Raw genomic sequence first — 19423 nt, 5'->3', positions numbered from 1 at the left:
CATAATATCCGGTCGAGATGCACACAAATAGAGTAAAGATCCTATCATCGACCGGTATACCTTTTGATCCACGGACTTACCTCCCGTGTCGAGATCGAGATGCCCATTAGTTCCCATGGGTGTCTTGATGGGCTTGGCATCCTTCATCCCAAACTTGGTTAGAATGTCTTGAGTGTACTTCGTTTGGCTGATGAAGGTGCCCTCTTGGAGTTGCTTCACTTGAAATCCTAAGAAATACTTCAACTCCCCCATCATAGACATCTCGAAATTTTGTGTCATGATCCTACTAAACTCTTCACATGTAGACTCGTTAGTAGACCCAAATATAATATCATCAACATAAATTTGGCATACAAACAAGTCATTTTCAAGAGTTTTAGTAAAGAGTGTAGGATCGACTTTTCCGACTTTGAATCCATTTGCAATAAGAAAATCTCTAAGGCATTCATACCATGCTCTTGGGGCTTGCTTGAGCCCATAAAGCGCCTTAGAGAGCTTATAGACATGGTTAGGATACTCACTGTCTTCAAAGCCGGGAGGTTGCTCAACATAGACCTCTTCCTTGATTGGTCCATTGAGGAAGGCACTTTTCACGTCCATTTGATAAAGCTTAAAGCCATGGTAAGTAGCATAGGCTAATAATATGCGAATTGACTCAAGCCTAGCTACGGGTGCATAAGTTTCACCGAAATCCAAACCTTCGACTTGGGAGTATCCCTTGGCCACAAGTCGAGCTTTGTTCCTTGTCACCACACCATGCTCGTCTTGCTTGTTGCGGAAGACCCATTTGGTTCCTACAACATTTTGGTTAGGATGTGGAACTAAATGCCATACCTCATTTCTCGTGAAGTTGTTGAGCTCCTCTTGCATCGCCACCACCCAATCCGAATCTTGAAGTGCTTCCTCTACCCTGTGTGGCTCAATAGAGGAAACAAACGAGTAATGTTCACAAAAATGTGCAACACGAGATCGAGTAGTTACCCCCTTATGAATGTCGCCGAGGATGGTGTTGACGGGGTGATCTCGTTGGATTGCTTGGTGGACTCTTGGGTGTGGCGGCCGTTGCTCTTCTTCCTCCTTGTCTTGATCATTTGCATCTCCCCCTTGATCTATGCCGTCATCTAGAGGTGGCCTATTTGATTGATCTTCTTCTTCATCAACTTGAGCTTCATCCTCATTTTGAGTTGGTGGAGATGCTTGCATGGAGGAGGACGGTTGATCTTGTGCATTTGGAGGCTCTTTGGATTCTTTAGGACACACATCCCCAATGGACATGTTCCTTAGCGCGATGCACGGAGCCTCTTCTTCACCTATCTCATCAAGATCAACTTGCTCTACTTGAGAGCCGTTAGTTTCATCAAACACAACGTCACATGAGACTTCAACTAGTCCAGTGGACTTGTTAAAGACCCTATATGCCCTTGTGTTTGAGTCATAACCAAGTAAAAAGCCTTCTACAGTCTTAGGAGCAAATTTAGATTTTCTACCTCTTTTAACAAGAATAAAGCATTTGCTACCAAAGACTCTAAAATATGAAATGTTGGGCTTTTTACCGGTTAGGAGTTCATATGATGTCTTCTTGAGGATTCGGTGTAGATACAACCGGTTGATGGCGTAGCAAGCGGTGTTGACCGCCTCGGCCCAAAACCGATCCGAAGTATTGTATTCATCAAGCATGGTCCTTGCCATGTCCAATAGAGTTCTATTCTTCCTCTCCACTACACCATTTTGTTGTGGCGTGTAGGGAGAAGAGAACTCATGCTTGATGCCCTCCTCCTCAAGGAAGCCTTCAATTTGAGAATTCTTGAACTCCGTCCCGTTGTCGCTTCTTATTTTCTTGATCCTTAAGCTGAACTCATTTTGAGCCCGTCTCAAGAATCCCTTTAAGGTCTCTTGGGTTTGAGATTTTTCCTGTAGAAAGAGTACCCAAGTGAAGCGAGAATAATCATCCACAATAACTAGACAGTACTTACTCCCGCCGATGCTTATGTAAGCGATCGGGCCGAATAGATCCATGTGTAGGAGTTCCAGTGGTCTGTCGGTCGTCATTATGTTCTTATGCGGATGATGGGTGCCAACTTGCTTTCCTGCTTGGCATGCGCTACAAATCCTGTCTTTCTCAAAATAAACATTTGTTAGTCCTAAAATGTGTTCTCCCTTTAGAAGCTTATGAAGATTCTTCATCCCAACATGAGCTAGTCGGCGGTGCCAGAGCCAACCCATGTTAGTCTTAGCAATTAAGCAAGTGTCGAGTTCAGCTCTATCAAAATCTACCAAGTATAGCTGACCCTCTAACACTCCCTTAAATGCTATTGAATCATCACTTCTTCTAAAGACAGTGACACCTATATCAGTGAAAAGACAGTTGTAGCCCATTTGACATAATTGAGATACAGAAAGCAAATTGTAATCTAATGAATCAACAAGAAAAACATTTGAAATGGAATGGTCAGGTGAAATAGCAATTTTACCCAAACCTTTGACCAAACCTTGATTTCCATCCCCGAATGTGATCGCTCTTTGGGGATCTTGGTTTTTCTCATATGAGGAGAACATCCTTTTCTCCCCTGTCATATGGTTTGTGCACCCGCTGTCGATGATCCAACTTGAGCCCCCGGATGCGTAAACCTACAAAACAAGTTTAGTTCTTGACTTTAGGTACCCAAATGGTTTTGGGTCCTTTGGCATTAGACACAAGAACTTTGGGTACCCAAACACAAGTCTTTGACCCCTTGTGCTTGCCCCCAACATATTTGGCAACTACTTTGCCGGATTTGTTAGTCAACACATAAGATGCATCAAAAGTCTTAAATGAAATGCTATGTTCATTTGATGCATTAGGAATTTTCTTCTTAGACAACTTAGCACGGGTTGGTTGCCTAGAGCTAGATGTCTCACTCTTATACATAAAAGCATGGTTAGAACCAGAGTGAGACTTCCTAGAATGAATTTTCCTAATTTTGTCCTCGGGATAACCGACAGGGTATAAAATGTAACCCTCGTTATCCTGAGGCATGGGAGCCTTGCCCTTTACAAAATTAGACAATCTTTTAGGAGGGGCATTAAGTTTGACATTGTTTCCCCTTTGGAAGCCAATGTCATCCTTGATGCCAGGGCGTCTCCCACTATAGAGCATACTTCTAGCAAATTTAAATTTCTCATTTTCTAAGTTATGCTCGGCAATTTTAGCATCTAGTTTTGCTATATGATCATTTTGTTGTTTAATTAAAGCCATATGATCATGAATAGCATTGATATCAACATCTCTACATCTAGTACAAATAGTGACATGCTCAATGGTAGATGTAGATGGTTTGCAAGAATTAAGTTCAACAATTTTAGCATGTAGAATATCATTTTTATCTCTAAGATCGGAAATTGTAACTTTGCAAACATCAAAATCTTTAGCCTTAGCAATCAAATTTTCATTTTCTAATCTAAGACTAGCAAGAGAAATGTTTAATTCTTTAATCCTAGCAAGCAAATCATCATTATTATCTCTAGGGTTGGGAATTGAAACATTGCAAACATGGGAATCAACCTTAGCTAACAAATTAGCATTTTCATTTCTAAGGTTGTCAATCATCTCATGGCAAGTGCTTAGCTCACTAGATAGTTTTTGACATTTTTCTACTTCTAGAGCGTAAGCATTTTTAACCTTAACATGCTTTTTATTTTCTTTGATTAGGAAGTCCTCTTGGGTGTCCAAGAGATCATCCTTTTCATGGATGGCACTAATCAATTCATTAAGTTTTTCTTTTTGTTGCATGTTGAGGTTGGCAAAAAGAGTACGCAAATTATCTTCCTCATCACTAGCATTATCATCACTAGAGGATTCATATTTAGTGGAGGAGTTAGATTTAACCTTCTTCTTTTTGCCGTCCTTTGCCATGAGGCATTTGTGGCCGACGTTGGGGAAGAGGAGTCCTTTGGTGACGGCGATGTTGGCGGCGTCCTCGTCGTCGGAGGAGTCGCTTGAGCTTTCGTCGGAATCCCATTCCCGACAAACATGGGCATCGCCGCCCTTCTTCTTGTAGTACCTCTTCTCCTTTCTTCTCCCCTTCTTGTCGTCGCCCCTGTTACTGTCACTTGATAATGGACATTTAGCAATAAAGTGACCGGGCTTACCACATTTGTAGCAAACCTTCTTGGAGCGGGACTTGTAGTCTTTCCCTCTCCTTTGCTTGAGGATTTGGCGGAAGCTCTTGATGACGAGCGCCATTTCCTCATTGTCGAGCTTGGAGGCGTCTATTGGTTGTCGACTTGGTGTAGCCTCCTCCTTCTTTTCCTCCGTCGCCTTGAATGCGACGGGTTGAGCTTCGGATGTGGTGGGTTCGTCAAGCTCGTTGATCTTTCTTGAGCCTTCGATCATGCACTCAAAACTTACAAAATGCCCGATAACTTCCTCGGGGGTCATTTTAGTATATCTAGGATTACCACGAATTAATTGAACTTGAGTGGGGTTAAGGAAAATAAGAGATCTTAGAATAACCTTAACCACCTCGTGGTCGTCCCACTTTATGCTCCCGAGGTTGCGCACTTGGTTCACCAAGGTCTTGAGCCGGTTGTACATGTGTTGTGGCTCCTCCCCTTTGCGAAGCCGGAACCGACCGAGCTCCCCCTCGATCGTTTCCCGCTTGGTGATCTTGGTGAGCTCATCTCCCTCGTGCGCGGTTTTGAGTACATCCCAAACCTCCTTGGCGCTTTTCAACCCTTGCACTTTGTTATACTCCTCTCTACTCAAAGAGGCAAGGAGTATCGTTGTCGCTTGAGAGTTGAAGTGCTCGATTTGGGCCACCTCATCCTCATCATAATCCTTATCCCCTACAGACGGTACCTGTGCACCAAACTCAACAACATCCCATATACTTTTGTGGAGTGAGGTTAGATGAAATCGCATTAAATCACTCCACCTAGCATAATCTTCACCATCAAAAGTTGGTGGTTTGCCTAATGGGACGGAAAGTAGAGGTGCATGTTTAGAAATGCGAGGATAGTGTAGGGGGATCTTACTAAACTTCTTACGCTCTTGGCGTTTAGAAGTTACGGAGGGCGCATCGGAGCCGGAGGTCGATGTTGATGAAGTGTCAGTCTCGTAGTAGACCACTTTCCTCATCCTCTTTTGCTTGTCTCCGCTTCGATGCGGCTTGTGGGAAGAAGACTTTTCCTTCTTCTCTTTGTGGTGAGAAGAAGATTTCTTCTCCTTCCCTTTGTTGGAGGAGCTCTTCTTCTTCTCCCTCCTTTTGGTGTGGGACTCTTCCGATGAGGTGCTCCCGTAGCTTGTAGTGGGCTTTTCGCCGGTCTCCATCTCCTTCTTGGCGTGATCTCCCGACATCACTTCGAGCGGTTAGGCTCTAATGAAGCACCGGGCTTTGATACCAATTGATAGTCGCCTAGAGGGGGGTGAATAGGGTGAAACTGAAATTTACAAATATAAACACAACTACAAGCCGGGTTAGCGTTAGTAATAAAGAAACGAGTCCGCGAGAGAGGGCGCAAAAACAAATCGCAAGCGAATAAACAAGTGAGACACGCGGATTTGTTTTACCGAGGTTCGGTTCTCGCAAACCTACTCCCCGTTGAGGAGGCCACAAAGGCCGGGTCTCTTTCAACCCTTCCCTCTCTCAAACGGTTCCTCGGACCGAGTGAGCTTTTCTTCTTCTCAATCAAACGGGAACAAAACTTCCCCACAAGGGCCACCACACAATTGGTGCCTCTTGCCTTGGTTACAATTGAGTTTTGATCACAAGAATAAGTGAGAAAGAAAGAAAGCGATCCAAGCGCAAGAGCTCAAAAAGAACACGGCAAATCTCTCTCGCTAGTCACTAAAGGATTGAGTGGAGTTGGAGAGGATTTGATCTCTTTGGTGTGTCTAGAATTGAATGCTAGAGCTCTTGTAGTAGTTGAGAGGTGGGAAACTTCGATGCAATGAATGGTGGGGTGGTTGGGGTATTTATAGCCCCAACCACCAAAAGTGGCCGTTGGGAGTCTGTCTGCTCGATGGCGCACCGGACAGTCCGGTGCCCCCTGCCACGTCATCACTGCCGTTGGATTCTAGCCGTTGGAGCTTCTGACTTGTGGGCCTGCCTGGATGTCCGGTGCACACCGGACAGCTACTGTTCCTTGTCCGGTGTGCCAGTATGGGCGCGCCTGACATCTGCGCGCGCAGAGCGCGCATTAAATGCGCGGCAGAGAGCCGTTGGCGCGGAGATAGCCGTTGCTCCGGGGTTGCACCGGACAGTCCGGTGCACACCGGACAGTCCGGTGAATTATAGTGGACTAGCCGTTGGCGCTTTCCCGAAGCTGGCGAGTTTCTGAGGCCGACCTCCCTTGGCGCACCGGACACTGTCCGGTGTACACCGGACAGTCCGGTGAATTATAGCGGAGTCGCCTCTGGAAATTCCCGAAGGTGGCGAGTTGGAGCTGGAGTCCTCTGGTGCACCGGACACTGTCCGGTGTGCACCGGACAGTCCGGTGCTTCCAGACCAGAGGGCCTTCGGTTCCCACTTGGCTCCTTTGTTGAATCCAAAACTTGGTCTTTTTATTGGCTGAGTGTGAACCTTTTACACCTGTGTAATCTATACACTTGGGCAAACTTAGTTAGTCCAAATGTTTGTGTTGGGCAATTCAACCACCAAAATTATTTAGGAACTAGGTGTAAGCCTAATTCCCTTTCAGAAGTCAAATTTGTGTGGAGTCAGAAGTGCGAAGATGCCTTCCATGCATTAAGGCAGCATCTGACCACAGCACCAGTGTTGGCGCAACCCGACAGCAGCAAGCCTTTTGATGTATATTGTGATGCCTCTGGCACCGGGCTAGGTTGTGTCTTGATGCAAGACAACCGAGTCATTGCTTATGCCTCAAGAGCACTCAGGCCTCATGAGCAAAATTATCCCACTCATGACCTCGAGTTAGCAGCAGTGGTTCATGCATTGAAAATGTGGAGGCACTATCTAATGGGAACCCACTGCAACATCTTCACTGATCATAAGAGCCTTAAGTACATTTTTACTCAGGCTGATCTCAACATGAGGCAGAGAAGATGGCTAGAGCTGATCAAGGATTATGACCTGGAGGTACATTATCACCCAGGGAAAGCTAATGTGGTAGCAGATGCCTTGAGTCGGAAGTTGCAGTGCAACTGTATTCTGATGGATTCTCGTGTTAACACCTTGTGTGATGAGTTGAGCAAGATGCAAATTGAAGTGATTCCTTCTGGTTCTTTGTCTCAAATTGCTGTTGAGCCAGCTTTGCAAGACCAGATTATCATGGCCCAGCTCAGTGACAAGGGAGTGCAGATTATCAAGAAGAATCTCCATCAGAAGGTTGAGAAGTACAATTGTTTCCGCCAGGATGAGAAAGGTGTGTTATGGTTCAAGAGCAGATTGGTGATTCCTAAGGACCAGGATCTCAAGAGGAAAATTTTGGATGAGGCTCATCTCTCCAAATTCTCTATGCATCCGGGAAGCACCAAGATGTACCATGATTTGAAGCTTTTGTACTGGTGGACCAGAATGAAGAGGGAGATAGCCCAGTATGTATCAGAGTGTGACACCTGTCAGAGGATAAAGGCAAGCCACTTGAAGTCCGCTGGAGCTTTGCGACCACTGTCCGTACCTTCGTGGAAGTGGGACGACATCAGCATGGATTTCATTGTGGGTCTGCCCAACACCTCTCGTCATCATGATTCAATTTGGGTTATTGTGGACCGATTGACGAAAGTGGCACATTTTCTTCCTGTGCACACCACTGATAAGGCTCAGAAATATGCAGAATTGTATATCGACCGGATCGTGTGTTTGCACGGATTACCGCGGACCATTGTTTCTGACCGAGGAGCCCAATTTGTTGCCAGATTTTGGGAACAATTGCAAGAGTCTTTGGGAACCAAGCTAATCAGGAGTTCAGCTTACCACCCACAGACTGATGGTCAGACGGAAAGGGTAAACCAGATTCTGGAGGATATGCTGAGAGCTTATGCGATCGATTGTGGCAAGAACTGGGATAAGCACCTCTCCTTGGCAGAGTTTGCTTATAACAATAGTTATCAATCCAGCCTAAAGATAGCACCTTTTGAAGCTCTCTATGGAAGAAGGTGCAGGACACCACTCAATTGGTCTCAACCTGGTGAAAGAGAAGTTTTTGGACCTGACTTAGTGACTGAAGCCGAAAGGAAGGTCAAGCTAATCAGGAAGAATCTAGAAGCTGCTCAGGCCAGACAGAAGAGCTACCATGATAAAAGAAGGAAACCTCTCCAGTTCGAGGTGGGAAGTTTCGTTTACCTCAAGGTATCACCCACCAAGGGAGTGCAGAGGTTTGGGATCAAAGGCAAGCTAGCCCCTCGTTACATTGGACCTTATGAGATCATAGAAGCATGTGGACCCGTGGCATACAAGCTGAAGTTACCTTCAAAGATGTCTGCCATTCACAGTGTATTCCATGTATCTCAGCTAAAGAAGTGTGTTCGATTGCCGACTGAGATCATAGCAGAGCCAGAATTGGAGATAGAGCCAGATCTCTCGTACCAAGAGTACCCCTCCAAGATTCTGGATTGCAAGGAAAGATCAACTCGGGCTAAATCGATCAAGATGTTCAAGGTCCAGTGGAGTAATCACTCAGAGGAGGAAGCTACTTGGGAAACCGAGGAATTCCTGAGATCCAACTTCCCCGATTGCCTACCTAAGGAAGCTGGTACGTAATCACCCCAACCCCTCCTCCTGCCTTTCGAATCTAATTTCCAAAAATATGATCTTAATTCAGAATAAAGTAACTATAAAGTAAAACTTAAAAGGACTTCCTTCTGAAGTTGCAAAGAGAATGACATTCGAAGAGCAGTTTTGCCCTAATAATAACAATCATCACCCTTTTTCCTATCAGTTTCACCCTTCGCTTCACCCTGGGAGGACTCTGGCCCGAATCTCGGGACGAGATTCCTTTAAGGGGGGAAGGCTGTGACACCCCAGTGTCACTCAGGGTTTTTCTCAAAATGCCAAACCAAGAACCATCATTTTATGTGAACCAAAGTAAGCATGAGCAACAAAACAATTTAAGTGAGAAAGAATTCACCAAGTATATACTTAAAAGTGTCATGGTCAACACAATTGAGACTTTTGAAAGACAAGAATGTGCAACCCTAATTCAAAACCCTAAGTAAGCCCCATGAACAAAATTCAAGAAGGTAAGAAAAAGGGAATGAAAAGTTTAAAATTTTGAGTTGAGCCAATTATATAAGTTAAAGTGTATTTATTAAGCAACAAGAAAGATTGAGAAGGCTTAGCCAAAATGACTCAAATAAATCCCCAAATCAGCCCTTGATCAATGAACCCTTAGAGAAATTTAGATTTCTGAATTTCTGAATTTCAGACCTCTTCTCAAAGCTCATCTGTGTTCTCTGCTTTTCCAAACTCAAAGCCAGAAGATCCAAATATCAAAGTCGTGCCAAATTACCTTGAACACATTCTGGGAAAGTTTGAACTCAAACCAAATTCATTTGACACGGTTTTGGCGCAGCTTAACCTCGGGACCAGGCATTCTTACACTGGCACCTTGGTGACGCTACAACTCCCTGTCCCTAGCCTAAAACCACACGTCGTCCATACACAAAAGACAAAGCTTGGTCTGGTGAACAAATCCCTTGCAGTGATCTTGCCCAAATTCGCGAAGATTTGCTCCCAATCGGCGCTTGAACAGGGGCAGAGGCAACGGGAACACGTGTTCGACCGCGGCTGACACCCCTGGTTCACGCCCGTTCGCGCACCGCGCCTCCCAGTGCACGCCCGCGCGCACTCGCCGGTCCACGACCGCCCGTGCACCGCGCCGTGCCTATAAAGCCTTCCCAGGCGTGCCCCACTTCGCCCCGCACTCACCCTCACCGGCCAGCCCCTTTCCCTTAGCTCCGGCGAGCTTAATTCCGCCCGCCATTGCCGCCAGAGCTTCGGCCACCGTGGCCAGCCCCCTCCAGCCATCCTCTGGGCAGGCCAGTGCTTTGGCTAGCTCCACCAGTAGCCCGTGAAGCTCGCCAAGCCCTCGGACCCGACCGGACTTCACCGGAGGCCCGAGATCGACCTCACCGGACTTCGGTCTTCCGCCGCCGCGCGTGGACCGAGCTATCCAGTGAGTCTCCGCCCAATTCCTTTCGCTCATGTCTTCTCTGGCATCCCGTGGACCTCCCTGACCTATCTGATTAAACTATCTCGCCGTGACCAGGCCGGTCTCCTCGCCGCCGACGAGCATCCCCGCCTGCGTGCGTGGACCGACCGACTCCGGCCATCTCCGACGGCGTTCCGCACACCGTTGTGATCCCCGCGACCTCCCCTTCATCCTCGACCACTTCACCGGAACAGTCTCGCTGCCGGTAAGCCCCTCCGCCCTTTTCTCCGCCGCGGCTACTGTTTAAGGTAGAAGAAGGACCTCGGGTTAGGATTTGTAGAACCCGAGGGGTTTTCTGTAATGTCAGTGACTCATGTGAATAGTAACCTAAGGACTGATTCGTGAAGGAAACTTAGAAAACCCGCCAGGGACCCCAGTGCAAAGTGGATTTCCATTTAATCTATTCAGTTATTCTTTTTAAATAACCAGAGAACTTAGAAAATCCATAACTTGATGAAATCTTAATAAAAAGTTGTCAAACCAATTTTGCTAGCTCTGGAATATTATGACCTATCATTTAAAAATGGTAAACCCCACGCTTTCTGTTCAAATTTTTAGAGTTTAAAATTAAAAACAGAAACCCACTAAACCTTGTTTAATTAAGGGAAATTTGTTTTTCTTTTGTGCTGAGCTTAAGAAAATTTGTAGATGTTTATACCTTATTTAGACACTGTTTAAAAATAGTAGGAACACCAGCATTGAAAAATATGATGTAGTTATTCATTTAAAGCTATTTTGTCCAAAACTTAGAGAAAATCAGAAAGGCCTTAGAAATTAAGGAACAGTGATTAAGATTATTTTCCTAGTTTACTTATGTAACAGAGAATCTAGGAAAAATACAGAGACCATTAATTTGGACCAGTTTTAAATTAAAATGATTTGTTTAGCCTTATATAGACTGAAAATCAATTATTAAAGAGGCAAAACTAAAACCAAAATGCTTAATAAAAATCCAGTGAACTTATAACCACCAGAGCCCCACTACAAAAATACAGAGCACCTCAGCCCAACTTTTTAAATAAGGAAAATAAATACAAAGTGATAATAAGGCATTTTCCAAATAAATCATAAACAACCCCTATCTATGTGATAATGGGCAACCAAAAATTTGCTAAGTCCATGATGAGATAAACCATCAGAGAAAAATGCAAACCCATGAAAAAGAAGTAAACCCATACCTTTTGCTAGTAATTTATGAGAAAGGCCATTTAATTCAAATAATGCAAACCACCCCTTCCCTTAAGCAAAAAGAGGCCAAACTTCAGAATGATTGCTCTTGCACAAAATACCAACTAAGAAAAATAAGAACTCTGTTGTTTGATGTTTTTCAAATATAGTGGTAGTAGAAAGCACCCATTTAGCTAGAAACTTTAAGAAAACCATAGGAAAATAATTAAAAGGTATTAATGACTAGAAATTTGTATCAAGTCATGTTATAACACCTAAAGGCCAGCAAAAATGAGTTTTAGAGAATTACCTACTGTTAAATAATAGTTGTAGTTCAAAGCACCCCTTCTGCCCTAAAATTTGGTAATTTTGTCCAGAGAAAACCATTCACTTTCTGATCCCCAAATTTTAAGACAGAGCAACACCCACCAGTAATAAGCCACTGTAATTTTTTGCAGAATTTTTGGAATTTTATAAAAGCAACTTGTAGTTCAAACCTACCCCAAAACATTAAAAGAATAAAAGAAAAGGAAAGAAGGAATAAACCTCATCCCAACAAGTCTAACTTGAGAACTTATCATTTATCACTAAGGCTTAAGAAGAATTCAGTGGAACCCCAAAAATAAACCTACCCCTTACCTTAGCTAAGTATAACCCAATTTACCAAGTATACCACTAAAGGGTTTTACATAAGTAAAGTTAACTTGTTTAAACTCAAAAGATCATACATCTTTAAAGTTGTAATTTCTAAAGCACATATCATATCATGCATATATCTTACGCATTGCATTCATTAGATTGTAATCTTGCCGACGGAGAGTACGTGCTCATCCCCGAGCAAGGACCTGTCCAAGAAGAGGACCAGGAGCAGGCTTCAGAGGCTGCTATTGAGGATCTCCCCGCAGCCCCAGCAATTGAAGGCAAGCACCGGTTTTATGCATAACCATGTTATTATATGCTACTTTACTACACTTAATGCTTGTAGGATTGCAATGTGCACTTAAGTGTAGGAGTTGCTTGAAACCTCTAGTTGCATGAACTAAGGATTCCTTTTTGAGATGAATACTAGTATGCTAGGTCGAGTAGCTACTTACTAATCAGGATCTCGGTAGAAGTCGAGTGATTTTCTAGCACTCGCGCGAGGTCAGGAATTGATTGTATTCATCTTGATAACGGGATTTATGTTGGTCTATGGACTTGGATCCAGGGAGGATGCCTTGTCCATGAGACGGGAAAAATGAATTAAGGATTAATGTGTGGATACCTGAGTCAAGCTTTTGAACGTACTAAGCACATGCTGGGAAAAATGGTAACCGGTAAACCTAGTACCTGAGTGAAGTCGGGCGCGGACTTTATCCCTCATGCGACCTGAGACTGGGTCTCCCATGCTAGCTATGGTGGGTACAAGTGCGGTCACTGCATGGCGGCAGCCGGGGTCAGTGGAGCATTGTATGCCAAGGCGGTGAGGCCTGGACGCGAACGGGGAATCGATGGGGACGGTTGTCTTGTGTGGGGTCGGAGTACCCTGACATGACGTGTGTTTAGGTTTACCTTGCAAGGTTTAAAACTCGATTCGAATCGTCTGCTTCTCGCAGCTAATGAGACTGCTTGATTCCTTGTACTGCATCGAGTAAGAAGTGAAATGTGGATTATATGAGATAACTTGTTGATTGAGCTAATTGCTTGTTACCATGTATGCTTAGAAGGAGCAAATCTAGTTAAGTTAATGATGGTAGAATTTGGAAAGCTAAAAAAATTGACTTTAGAAACAGCTAGTGCTTTTGGCAAACCAAACCCCTCAGCCAAACAGCTGCATAGTCTAGAGGTAGAGGAGTAGACTCCTCACACCGGTTAAGTCTAGCTGAGTATTAGTATACTCAGCCTTGCTTGTGGCACCATTTTTGCAGGTACCATGCAGGATTTGGTTGATGGTGTGACTTGGCCTACCACCCTGCCACCGGGTTGGACGGTCGAGTTGGATGTGGCTCCGGCAGGAGAGGAGCATGAGAAGTAGTGGGCTAGGCCTTGCCCATTTCCTCATTACCGACGACATCGATTATCCGCTGCACTTTATTTTATGAACCTTATTTGCTACTCAAAAACTCCGATTTATGTAATAACTCAGTACTTAATTTGAGGTTTCCTGTTTTATTGTATTTCTTCTGTGACTCACCTTCGAGTGAGATTGTGGAATTTGATCCTGGTTAAGTGGCTCTATCAGACTAGATCTGAGGGACTGACGGGTTATTCCGATTTAAGTGTGTTACGACCCCTGGGGCGTGGCTTAGGCACTTAAGCTGGAATAATTCGGGCGATTCTGCCACAGCTATGTTCATTTGATGCACTAGGAGTTTTCTTCTTAGGCAACTTAGCACGAGTTGGTTGCCTAGAACTAGATGTCTCACCCTTATACATAAAAGCATGGTTAGGGCCAGAGTGAGACTTCCTAGAATGAATTCTCCTAATTTTGCTCTCGGGATAACCGGCAGCGTACAAAATGTAACCCTCGTTATCCTGAGGCATGGGAGCCTTGCCCTTAACAAAATTAGACAATTTCTTAGGAGGGGCATTAAGTTTGACATAGTCTCCCTTTTGGAAGCCAATGCCATCCTTGATGCCAGGGCGTCTCCCACTATAGAGCATGCTTCTAGCAAATTTAAACTTTCCATTTTCTAAGTTATGCTCGATAATTTTAGCATCTAATTTTGCTATATGATCATTTTGTTGTTTAATTAAAGCCATGTGATCATGAATAGCATCAATGTTAATATCTCTACATCTAGTACAAATGGAAGTATGTTCAATAGTAGATGTAGAGGGTTTGCAAGATTTTAATTCTACAACCTTAGCATGCAATATATCATTTTTACTTCTAAGGTCGGAAATTGTAACATTGCAAACATCTAATTCTTTAGCCTTAGCAAGCAATTTTTCATTTTCATTCCTAAGGCTCGCAAGAGAAATGTTCAATTCTTCAATCTTATCAAGCAAATCAACATTATCATTTCTAAGATTTGGAATTGAAACATTACACACATTTGAATCAACCTTAGCTAACAAATTAGCATTTTCATTTCTAAGGTTGTCAATAGTCTCATGGCAAGTGCTTAGCTCACTAGATAGTTTTTCACATTTTTCTACTTCTAGAGCATAAGCATTTTTAACCTTAACATGCTTCTTATTTTCTTTAATAAGGAAGTCCTCTTGGGTGTCCAAAAGATCATCCTTCTCATGAATAGCACTAATTAATTCATTTAATTTCTCTCTTTGTTGCATGTTTAGGTTGGCAAAAAGAGTACACAAATTGTCTTCCTCATCACTAGCATTATCATCGCTAGAGGACTCATATCTAGTGGAGGATTTGGATTTAACCTTCTTCTTTTTGTCGTCCTTTGCCATGAGGCACTTGTGGCCGACGTTGGGGAAGAGAAGTCCCTTGGTGACGGCGATGTTTGCGGCGTCCTCGTCAGAGGAGGAGTCAGTGGAGCTCTCGTCGGAGTCCCACTCCCGGCAAACATGGGCATCGCCGCCCTTCTTCTTGTAGTACTTCTTCTTCTCCTTTCTTCTCCCCTTCTTGTCGTCGCCCATGTCACTGTCACTAGAAATAGGACATTTTGCTATAAAGTGACCGGGCTTACCACACTTGTAGCAAACCTTCTTGGAGCGGGGCTTGTAATCTTTCCCCCTCCTTTGCTTGAGGATTTGGCGGAAGCTTTTGATGACGAGCACCATTTCCTCGTTGTCGAGCTTGGAGGCGTCGATGGGTGTTCTACTTGATGTAGACTCCTCCTTCTTCTCCTCTGTCGCCTTAAATGCGACCGGTTGTGCTTCGGACGTGGAGGGACCGTCAAGCTCGTTGATCTTCCTTGAGCCTTTGATCATGAACTCAAAGCTCACAAAATTCCCGATCACTTCCTCGGGAGTCATTAGTGTGTATCTAGGATTGCCACAAATCAATTGAACTTGAGTAGGGTTAAGGAAAATGAGTGATCTTAGAATAACCTTAACCACTTCGTGGTCATCCCATTTTTTGTTCCCGAGGTTGCGCACTTTATTCACCAAGGTTTTGAGCCGGTTGTACATGTCTTGTGGCTCCTCCCCTTGGCGAAGACGGAAGCGACCGAGCTCCCCCTCGACCGTCTCCCGCTTGGTGATCTTGGTTAGCTCATCTCCTTCGTGCGCGGTCTTGAGCACGTCCCAAACTTCCTGGGCGCTCTTTAATCCTTGCACCTTGTTATACTCCTCTCGACTTAGAGAGGCGAGGAGTATAGTTGTGGCTTGGGAGTTGAAGTGCTCGATTTGGGCCACCTCATCCTCATCATAATCCTCATCCCCTACGGATGGTACCTGTGCTCCAAACTCAACAACATTCCATATACTTTTGTGGAGTGAGGTTAGGTGAAATTTCATCAAATCACTCCACCTAGCATAATCTTCACCGTCAAAAGTTGGCGGTTTGCCTAATGGAACGGAAAGTAATGGAGTATGTCTAGGAATGCGAGGGTAGCGTAGGGGGATCTTACTAAACTTCTTGCGCTCATGGCGCTTAGAAGTTATGGAGGGCGCGTCGGAGCCGGAGGTGGAAGGTGATGAAGTATCGGTCTCGTAGTAGACCACCTTCCTCATCTTCTTTTTCTTGTCGCCACTCCGATGCGACTTGTGGGAAGAGGCTTTCTTCTCCTTCCCCTTCCCCTTGTTGCGGGACTCTTCCGATGAAGCTTTCCCGTGGCTTGTAGTGGGCTTGTCGCCGGTCTCCATCTCCTTCTTGGCGTGATCTCCCGACATTACTTCGAGCGGTTAGGCTCTAATGAAGCACCGACCTCTGATACCAATTGAAAGTCGCCTAGAGGGGGGGTGAATAGGGAGAATCTGAAATTTACAAACTTAATCACAACTACAAGCCGGATTAGCATTAGAAATATAATCGAGTCCGAGAGAGAGGGTGCAAAACAAATCGCAAGCGAATAAAGAGTGTGACATGCGGATTTGTTTTACCGAGGTTCGGTTCTTGCAAACCTACTCCCCGTTGAGGTGGTCACACAGACCGGGTCTCTTTAAACCCTTTCCCTCTCTCAAACGGTCCCTCGGACCGAGTGAACTTCTCTTCTCAAATCAATTGGGAACCAAACTTCCCGCAAGGACCACCACACAATTGGTGTCTCTTGCCTTGTTTACAATTGAGATGATCGCAAGAACGAATGAGAAAAGAAGCAATCCAAGCGCAAGAGCTCGTAAGAACACAACAAATCTCTCTCACTTAACACTAAAGCTTTTGTGGAATTGGAGAGGATTTGATCACTTTGGGTGTGTCTAGAATTGAATGCTAGAGCTCTTGTTAGTAGTTGGAAGGTGGAAAACTTGGATGACTTGAATGTGGGGTGGTTGGGGGTATTTATAACCCCAACCACCAAACTAGCCGTTTGGTGGAGGCTGCTGTCGCATGGCGCACCGGACAGTCCGGTGCGCCACCAGACACTGTCCGGTGCGCCAGCCACGTCACCAGGCCGTTGAGTTCCGACCGTTGGAGCTCTGACTTGTGGGCCCGACTGGTTGTCTGGTGGTGCACCGGACAAGCCCTGTAGGCTGTCCGGTGTGCCACCCGCGCGTGCTCTGACTTCTGCGCGCGCTGGCGCGCATTCAATGCGCCTGCAGTCGACCGTTGGCGCGAAGTAGCCGTTGCTCCGCTGGCTCACCGGACAGTCCGGTGTGCACCAGACATGTCCGGTGAATTATAGCGGAGCGGAAATCCGAAGCTGGCGAGTTCAGAGCCGCTCTCCTCTGGAGCACCGGACACTGTCCGGTGGTGCACCGGACAGTCCGGTGAATTATAGTGGATCCCTCTGAAAATTCCCGAAGGTGAAGAGTTGGGCGTCGAGTTCTCTGGTGCACCGGACACTGTCCGGTGGCACACCGGACAGTCCGGTGCGCCAGACCAGGGCATACTTTGGTTATCCCTTCCTCTCTTTGTTGAACCCATTTCTTGGTCTTTTTATTGGCTTAGTGTGAACCTTTGGCACCTGTTTAACTTATACACTAGAGCAAACTAGTTAGTCCAATTATTTGTGTTGGGCAATTCAACCACCAAAATCAATTAGGAAAATGGGTGTAAGCTTAATTCCCTTTCACTCAGCGGTCGTAAAAACATACGCATACTTAAAATAAATTGTTCCTGCAGGCTCAGACATCGGCAGGGGGAGGAACAGCACCCTCGGCGTCGTTTCCACCCTCAGCAGAATCTGGCCCGGCCTCAGACGGCGACACGGGCGGAAGGATCTCCACCTCAAAGGAGGAAGCCAGCGCCGCGCTTGGGCCCTCGACGGCCACGTCAAGCCTCTGGACCTCGGCTAAGGCGGCCTCCTCTTCGTCGGGTAAGCAGTACCCCTCTCTGACTCGCTCCAGATCCACATCGTAGTGGGAAGCGAGCACGGCGAAGGCCCGCCTAACGTCGTGGTGCAGCGCCCCGCGGAGTCTGCTGCGCACATGACCGCCCAAGGCCCGCAGGTGACTCTGGGGGGAGCTACCCGAGGGGACGTCGTCGAGGCCAAAGGCCCGGCAGAAAGCCGAGATGGCCTCGGACATGGCCACGCGGTCGGCCTACTTCTGCTCAGCCGCCTTGGCAAGCGTCTTGCAGTTCTTGACGGACTCATTAAGAGCCGTCTCGAACCCTGCAGACAGACGAACAAAATTCTTCAGACGCGAAGTGAAGAATGGAGACAAAAACAAAGTCACAAAGCGAGCAAAACATACCTTCGGCCCGGGCACGCTGCTGTGAGGTCATGGCTTGGGCGGACCAGCCAGACTCGACGTCCACGACCAGGCCCTCCACAAGGGTCCCGGCCCAAGCGGTCGCCTTAGGTCTAGAAGAGGAGGGAACTCCCTCTGCGTCAAAATTTTCCTCGAAAAAGTTTTCTGCCAAAACGACTTTCGTGCCTTTCGACCGCGTCAATAACGGAATCCTAATGACGAGCGAGAGAGACCTTGAACGACAAGGCCGACCGAGCCGAGGAACTCCTACGCCTCCGGGATACGGATACCTTACTCATCACCTTCCACGAAAGGTAGCTCGCGCTCGGATAAGTGATTCTGCTACCGACGAACAAGTCCTAATGCTCGAAATAAGAGGAAAGAAACACGACTTTGTACTCAAATGCCCAAATGTTCAGGCCTCAGCAGCCACAAAGAACAAACACACATACTTGGGATAATTATGGTATCTAGACTTAGACGTCGGCATCGCCCTCGGCGGTTTTACCGACCTGCGGCAGATGTCTAGTACTTGAAGCAGTTACATCTTGCTCTCAAGAAAGTACCATTACAAACGGGACTCCGGCTCCATTCCCACAGGAATGAACAACCTCCACACTAGAAGGCATGCGGGATAACAAACTCCAGGCGGCTCGCCGGCGACCACTGCACCAGCAGCGACAACGACCTCCGCCTCGGGCGGCTAGACAGCAGCAGCGATTGCCTCAGGGCAAACGCTACTGTGAAAAGGCCCACGCCCACGTCCCCCTACGAGGGACGAGAACTAGCCATTAAAGCCAAAGAGCCGGAGGTCTGGAGCGCAGGTGGCACTGACGGTCTCATCGACGGAGGCAACCGCTTCGGCAGAGGAAGCCTCACCTATGGCGACCACCACCCCAGCACCGACGACAGCGGCCACCTGCCCACCAGCACCGCACCAGCGAACGGCCGCTGCCCCAGTGCGCACCGGCAGGTCCTCACTCCCGTCCTCGCCACAGAAGCAAGGACGGGACTGTCCCAGAACACGAACACCGCCCTCGCGGCGTACGACGTGTTGTGCGACCCCCCGGTGCAGCCGGCGGCGCAGGAAGGACCTGGACGTGGCCGGCCCGTGCACGGCGCGACCGACACTCGTGCGGCGGACGGGCAGCCACGCTCCGCCCCAGCGGTAGGAGGCGGCACCGGAAGCAGCACCAGAGCCGCTTAGGCCGAGGAGCCAGACACGCGGCAACTGACAGCGCCACGGACAGCGAACGCCCTTCTCCCCCGAACACTAAGGGAAGGAGCGGGCCGCTGCCCACGCGGAGGCGGGACCCAACTCGGCTCGCCTCCTCCCCAGCATGGATGATGAACATCCTTGAAG

The sequence above is a fragment of the Zea mays genome, chromosome 4 (assembly GCF_902167145.1).
Source record: "Zea mays cultivar B73 chromosome 4, Zm-B73-REFERENCE-NAM-5.0, whole genome shotgun sequence".
In the NCBI taxonomy this organism is placed as follows: domain Eukaryota; kingdom Viridiplantae; phylum Streptophyta; class Magnoliopsida; order Poales; family Poaceae; genus Zea; species Zea mays.
The sequence above is the reverse complement of the archived record's forward strand: the minus strand, read 5'-3'. Positions refer to the sequence as shown.